This window comes from Cynocephalus volans, chromosome 10, assembly GCF_027409185.1.
Source record: "Cynocephalus volans isolate mCynVol1 chromosome 10, mCynVol1.pri, whole genome shotgun sequence".
NCBI classification, from domain to species: Eukaryota; Metazoa; Chordata; class Mammalia; order Dermoptera; family Cynocephalidae; genus Cynocephalus; species Cynocephalus volans.
Genome location: NC_084469.1, coordinates 38,959,307 through 38,966,805, shown reverse-complemented (window position 1 = coordinate 38,966,805; position 7,499 = coordinate 38,959,307). Strand labels below are relative to the sequence as shown.

General features: G+C 39.4%; 1 pseudogene; it reads left to right on the top strand.

The window, feature by feature from the left end:
* Positions 1-2,007: 2,007 nt before the first annotated feature.
* Positions 2,008-4,679, top strand: LOC134387349 (zinc finger protein 555-like; annotated as a pseudogene).
* Positions 4,680-7,499: the final 2,820 nt, after the last annotated feature.

The following is a 7,499-nucleotide window of genomic DNA, read 5'->3' as shown; positions in this document are numbered from 1 at the left end:
TCCCCTACCTAGCATGTACCAAACTTCCAGACTTACAGGAGGAAAGCAGGTGTTCAGCACTAACAGTGTAGCTGGCATGTTACTAAGTGTGGTGTGAACCCTCCCAAAACCCAGGTTCCCAGACACCAGCTGTATTAGTCTGGAGGCTGAGAAGTCCAAAGTCTATAGAATAGGTCTGGTGAGAGCCTTGCTGGTGGGTGGTGGCTCTTCACAGCAAAGCAGGGTGTCACATAGTGGATGGCAGAAGCAGAGAGAGAGGGTGAGCTCCTCAAACAGTCTCTTTTTAAAGCTGTTGGAACCACACCCATGACCACCACTAAACTATCAACTTATTAACCCATTCACTTACTAGGGCATGGTCCTCATGATCTAATCACCTCTTCAAGGCCCCACTTTTCAATGACCATAATAGGATTTCCCACCCCCTTAACATTATCACAGTGGGGGTTGAGTTTCTAATACATGGATTTCGGGGGACACAATTCAATCTAACAGCACCAGCCAAGGGCAACATTGTCAGCAAGACTTTCCGAAAATAAAATCTAAGGCCTACAATGTTATCTCTTTTCTGCACACTAGGCAAAGGAACTTTATGATGAGAAAACACTACAGATGTACTGTACTAGGAGCAATGGAGGTGGACCTAGGGGACTTCTGTTGTTCCCTGTACCAATAATAGGGTATCCCATTATTCTGCTGCCAAATACGTAAATGCAAGCATCAGAGTTGTTGCATGACAGTATTTTCTGTCCCCTGCTCATGGATGTTAGTGGGTTGATGATCTTTCTTTAGAAACCAGAGTTTAAAGGCATCATGCCTCTCAGTGGTTCCTATGTCCTTGGCTAGGGCTATCATGCTCATGTGCCCAATATAGGATACAGAAATGAGAAATTGAGAGTGCAGCCTCTAGGGTGGTGTGTGGGGAGTCACTTTCTCCTGGAATGTGAGATAAGGGAGAGTTTTATAGGAAGGCGCTGCTTAATCCTTCATGTCTTTTATCATATGGTAAATTCACAGTCAAATGTTTTGGGCTTCAGTTAACTCCTTTGCAAAGTGAGGCTCTTAACCTTATCTCTGAGGATAGCAAGAATACACTTTTATGCCTCTGGTGGAAAGAGTTGTTTGCATATTTTATACTCGTACTCTGTGTGTACTTTGTGTGTGTGTGAGCATGTGTGTGTGTGTGTGAGCATGTGTGTGTGTGTATGTGAGAGAGAGAGAGAGAGAGAGAGAGAGAGAGAGAGAGAGAGAGAGAGAGAGAGAGAGAAAGAGAGAATTCAAAGTTGAATTAGAAAAAAAAAAAAGCACTGGTGGGCTCCAGCACTGAGGTTCATGTTCAGGAGTGTAGGGAATGTGCTGAGGTCTAAACTCTCATACCTTTTCCTTCTTTCCTGAGGTCTGATTTCTCAATAACTTCATGTTTCCACGAAAATGTACGGAGAGAAAAAGTAGAGGCTGAACATATGATAATTATTACATAAATAACTTAAAATTAATGCTTCTCTAAAAGACTGTTTTCATTCAGCCAGTTGGGCCTGGAGTTCTTTAAGGTGCTGTGGCTTCCTGGCCCATGTTGCAAGGTGGGTCCCCACAGGCCCTTTGGCCTCATGTGTGGGGAAGGGAACTGAAGGAAAAGTTCTCAATCCTTCTCTGTGCTTTTTGTCCCTTAAAACCTTGTCTGGGTTTGACTCTCTGCTCATGGGGTGCTGAGTGATGTAGTGTGCAGCAGGGAGAGAGCTGAAAAGAGTCTGTGTCACAAGGGACTGTTGGCCTTAAAATGCAAATATTTGTTTCATTTGCATAGCATTTCTTTGATATCTCCAATGTGGTCTCAACCCTTTTGATAGAGAGGAATAAGTCATGAAGTGGTCCTAGTAAAGATGTAGAGAGCAGTTCAATGTGTTAGTGGTGCTGTTAAATCTATGAGGAAGTGAGTGTAGACAGAGGAAGAGGTCTGACAAGTGCCACGGGCCAGAGGTTGGGAGGCCAAAGCATCTTGTGTGCACTATGTATGGGTGGAGTACAGTGCCCGTGCTGCCAGTCTCAGTCATGCTCCTGCATGTATATTGGAGGTTTCAGGACACAGTGGTCTTTGAGGATGTGGCTGTGGACTTCACCCTGGAGGAGTGGGCTGTGCTGGATTCTGCTCAGAGGGACCTTTACAGAGATGTGATGCTTGAAACTTTTCAGAATCTGGCCTCAGTAAGTAAGGATGGCATCATTCCTTCACTTAGTCATTTAGTGATCAAGTATTTCTTATACAACAAGCCTGTTCCAAGACTTGGGATGTGGAAAGGCAGTACAGTACATTGGTAGATAAGACAGACATGGTCATGGCTGTCACAGAGCTAGAACCTAATAGTTTTCCATGAGAATGAGAATATATGTATCAAAGGGAGATTTTCTTCCTATAAAGAAAGCTCCCTTAGTGCCGTCATTATGAATATGTTTCATGGCCCAGGGAAGTTTGTTTCTGCAGCCCAGTGAGGATTTTATTGTGTTCATTAAATTGCTTGTCCTTTTGACCCCTTGCGTTTAATGAAGTCCTGAAATGGCTAAACACCTTTTGTCTTTTTTGGCTGACGGGTGCCTTGTTTCTCATAAAATTTGTTCACTTTTTTGTTTCAGATGATGAAACTCAATTTATAGCCAGTGGGTCAGTTTCTCAGCAGGGTATTTATGGAGAAAAAGTAACTAAGAAACCTAAAGTAAGCAAAGTTCACCAGAAATGATACCTGGGACTCTGTTTTAGGAAAAATTGGGGAAGACCTTAGCATTGAAGATCAGCATGCAAAGCAGGGGAGAAATCTGAGGTGAATTGCACTCAAAAGAAAGCAGTATCCAAGGAGGAAATCTTCCTTAGTATATTATGAAATTTAAAAGGGTGACAAACAGAAAACTCATATAAACCTAGCTCCAAATTTATTCACAGAATTTTTACAAAAAATATTTCTTTAAATGTGACTTAGACATTGAGTGTTGGAAACATAATTCAGTTGGAAATAATTATCTAGAAACCCCATATATAAGAAACACCTTTAATAATAGCTGTGGTCAAACCCTCTTGCAGGGCATTCAGTTTATTCCCTTTCAAACAATGCAGATAGGCTAGAAAACATACACTTTCACTGAAAATGCAATCCTAATACATATTAATAAATACTAATAAATAATTATTAATCAATTTATTAATAACATGCTTCTCATTTGTACTAGAAATTACATGGTGGAGAGACTCTGTGAAAGTAATGATGAATATGGAGAAGTCTTCAGCCAGATTCCAGATCTTAACCCATACAAGGAAACTCCTCCTGGACTAAACCAGAATGAATGCCATGCATATGGAAAAGTCTTCATGCATTGTTCATCCTTCAAGAGTCACATCAAAGTTCACACTGGACAAAAACCATAGAATGTGCCAGGAATGTGAGCCAGCCTATGGATGTCATTCACACCTGAGAACACATGTTAGAACCCACAGTGGAGACTCTATGCTTGTAAATTATGTAGGAAAACCTTTCCTCATACATCTTCCATCATTTGGCATTTATGGATTCACACTGCTGAGAAACCCTATGAATGTAAGCAATGTGGGAAAGCCTTCATTGATTTTTCAAGTCTTGCTAGTCATGTGAGAAGTCACACTGGAGAGAAGCCACATAAATGTAAGTATTGTGGGAAAGCCTTCAGTTATTCCTCAACTTTTCAAAGACACATGATCACACACACTGGAGAGAAGCCATATAAATGTAAGGAATGTGGGGAAGCCATCAGTGATTCCTCAGCTTTTTGAAGACACATAATAATGCACACTGGAGAGAAACACTATGAATGCAAACAGTGTGGGAAAACCTTCATTTACTTCCAATCCTTTCAGAGACATGAAAACATTCACACTAGAGAGAAACCCTATGAGTGCAAACAGTGTGGGGAAACCTTCATTTATTACCAATCCTTTCAGAGACATGAAAGGACTCATGGTGGAGAGAAACCCTATGAATGTAACCAATGTGGGAAAACATTCAGTCATCCCTCATCCTTTCGAGGACATACTGACGAAAAACCCTATGCACGCATGCAGTGTGGGAAAGCTTTTAATTGGCCCATATCCTTACTAAAGCATGTGAGAACACACACTAGAGAAAAACCCTATGAATGTAAGCAGTGTGGGAAAGCCTTCAGTTTGCCTGTTTTCAAGAACATGTGAGAATGCATCCTGAAGACACATCATATAAGCACAAGCAGTGTGGGAAAGTTTTTTATTGCCACATATCCTTACAAAAACACACGAGGAGGCACACTGCAGAGAAACTCTATGAATGCACGCAGTGTTGGAAAGTCTTCAGTTGCCTGAACTCTTGCAACAACACATGAGAACACATACTCTAGAGAAAACTTATGAATGTAAGGAATGTGGGAAAGTCTTCAAATGGCCATCATCTTTACCAGTACATATGAGACTGCACACATGACAGAAACCTTATACATGTAAGCAGTGTGGGAAAGCCTTCAGTTGTTCCTCATTGTCAAGAAGACACATGAGAGTACACACTGCTGAAAAACACTATAAGTGTGATGTGGGACATCCTCCTGCAGATGAATTAATGTGTAGTCCTTCAGAAAACTCACACCAGGAGAGTAATCTTATAAACACTGTAAATATGATATTGCCTTTATGAGTACCTCATCCTTAAAGTGGACATGTAAGGAATGTGTTTATAGTTTATTCACAAATAAACACTTAGATGAAAAATAATTCTAAGTACTCAGCTATAGTACATAAATTTTGGTAGGTATTGTTTTTTCTTACAATTTGTAAATAAAACTTTTGTCTTTACATCTTGTTGGACTCATGGGTGATTTGAAATGTATTTTTTAATATGCATTTAGTTTTAATTTTTATTTAGTTTCTTTATGGTTTTAATTTTGGCAGCTGACCTAATTTGTATTTAGTTTCTTAAATTGTTCTGTAAGTAAGGGGTTACTGGAAAAATGACACTTTAGTATTTCTTTTCTTTTCTTTTTACTGACAGTGTGGCAGATGTTGTATATCATTTGCCTATTATATTTTTCACCTTTCTTACTGGGAGAGTATTTTATTTATTTATTTATTTTTTGTCAAAGGAGACTTATTCCATTTTCCTAACAAATAATTGGCAGAAATTTATAATTATGCAAAGTATTTCAAAGAGTACTGTCTAATGTGAATTGTTATTTTCTTTTTCTTTTCTTTTTTTTTTTTTGTGACTTGTAAGGGGATTGTAACCCTCGGCTTAGTGTCACCTGCACCACGCTCAGCCAGTGAGCACACTGGCCCTCCCTATATAGGATCCGAACCTGCAGCCTCGGCACTCCCAGCGCTGCACTCTCCTGAGTGAGCCACAGGTTCAGCCCTGAATTGTTATTTTCAATGTTGGCCCTTTGCTATTTGTTCTTGCTTGCAAGTGTGAATTGGACAATATTCTTTGACTTAAGAGACACCTGTGATATGACAATGAAATCTAGAGTTGGAGATAGTCCTTCTGGATTGTGTTATGTCATTGTGGATAATGTTAGGAACTGTGTTTGCCAGCATCCCTTCCCTTTCTGGTTCCATATTTGAATTCACCAATCGCCTCACTTGCATAAAATTTAAAAGGAAGAAATGAAGAAGCCATTACTGTTTTTCAGGTCCCAATAAATGAAAATAGACAGATGCATATGGGCTTTGTGGATACAAGCCTTCAGTTTATTTTCTGGATTCTCAGCCATGCCAATCAAGAATATCATCAAAACAAACACCAAGTGCTTGATTTCCATTTTGTCAGAGGTACAGTCTTCCACAGGCTTCTCCACAAGCTTAGTATCAAGGATACATCTGTGTGGTAAGACGTCCACAGTTTGAATTTTCCTGCAAACCCAAAGTGTCCTCCAGACCATTGACTCAGACTGTCATGGCTGGCAATCTCTGATGTTCTGATTCCCCTCTCTAGACCTTAACATATTTGTACAAGGTCTAATTTGTATGGTGGGCATCTTGTTCTTTTAGTACTTCTAGTGGCTCCGTGACTCTGATTCCACCCAGAAAAAGCTACAAAACAAGAAAATAACACATGTGACTTTGTTACTGTTTGTATTTTAAGTGTGCTGATCCAGGCCTATATGAGAACAAATGCCTTCCTCATATATTAGATTTTGGGAGATTTCTGTTACTCAGAGCTGAATGCAATTCCTTGATATGGGTTTAATTATTATGTTTGATAATGCATCATCAAAACAATTTATACTTTTTTCAAAGAAAACCTTCTATAAATATTCATAGAAATATCCTCTTTACTATGTTTTCAAATCAGTCGTATGCTAACTATATTAGTTTTCTAGGGTTGCCATAACAAAGTACTCAGTGGCTTAGAACAACAGAAATTTTTTCTCATGGTTCTGGAGTCAGAAGACTAACAATAATGTGCTGCAGGACCTGCTCCCTGAGAAGATACCAAAAAAGGATCTGCTCAGGCCTCACCTGGCTTCTGGTAGTTCCTCAGCTTGTGACAACATAACTAGTTTTCACATGGCATCCTCCCTGAGTGTTTATCTCTTCATTTGATGTTCTGTTTCTACTGATACCACTCGCTTCGGGTTGTGGCCCCACCCTACCCCATCACAGCCTCATCTTCACTAATTACATTTAGAATAACCCTATTTTTGAATAAGGCCACATACTGAGGTACTGGGGTCCCAGATCTCAACATATGAATCTGGGGGGAACACAATTCAACCAATAACACTTCCATATTATTCTCTTTATTTTTCACTTGCTGAGAGAATTATTAACTATGGATTTCAAATCAACTTTGTAATTTCATTAATTTAAGCACTATGCAATCCAAATCAATATTACTGGGTATATTCAAGTGTAGATATTTTTCTGTTATGTAAATTTTATTTATATTTGTCATGTATGTACAACATTTACCCTTAAAATGATTTCTTATTCATTGTTAACAATAAAAGCTTAAATAATGGTTTTGTCAGTACCCTTTAGCCAAAACCCAAGAGCACACTGGTAGTCAAAGAAAATTGGCTGCACTGAGTCAAAGCGTTTGAACATATGATGGAGGACTGTGGATTACATCAGGCAGAGGGTGTTTGAAGGATTTGTTATCAGATTTGGTCTGGTGTTTGGTGGTTTTGGCGAGTGTTCTAGGAAGCCAGGCTTTGGTCTGGATTGGTTGCTCTCAGGTTGTGAATGTAATTCTCTGGGAATCCTAAAAGTTCTTATGTAGAAGGCAGAAAAAAGTGAGTGGAGCTAAAACTAACTGGTAAAGCAGCAGTAGTTGTCATCATGGGGAGAGAAGGGGGATGTCTGATCATTTTTGTAGTTTGAAAGTGAGCTCCAGAACACAGAGTATCAATTTGAGTAACATTCAATAGAAAAGAAGACATGTTTGACATCCTCAAAGAGGAAAAATGTTAATGCATTTTATAGGAGAGGGTGGAAGCTTTTAGTTTTAATGACCCAC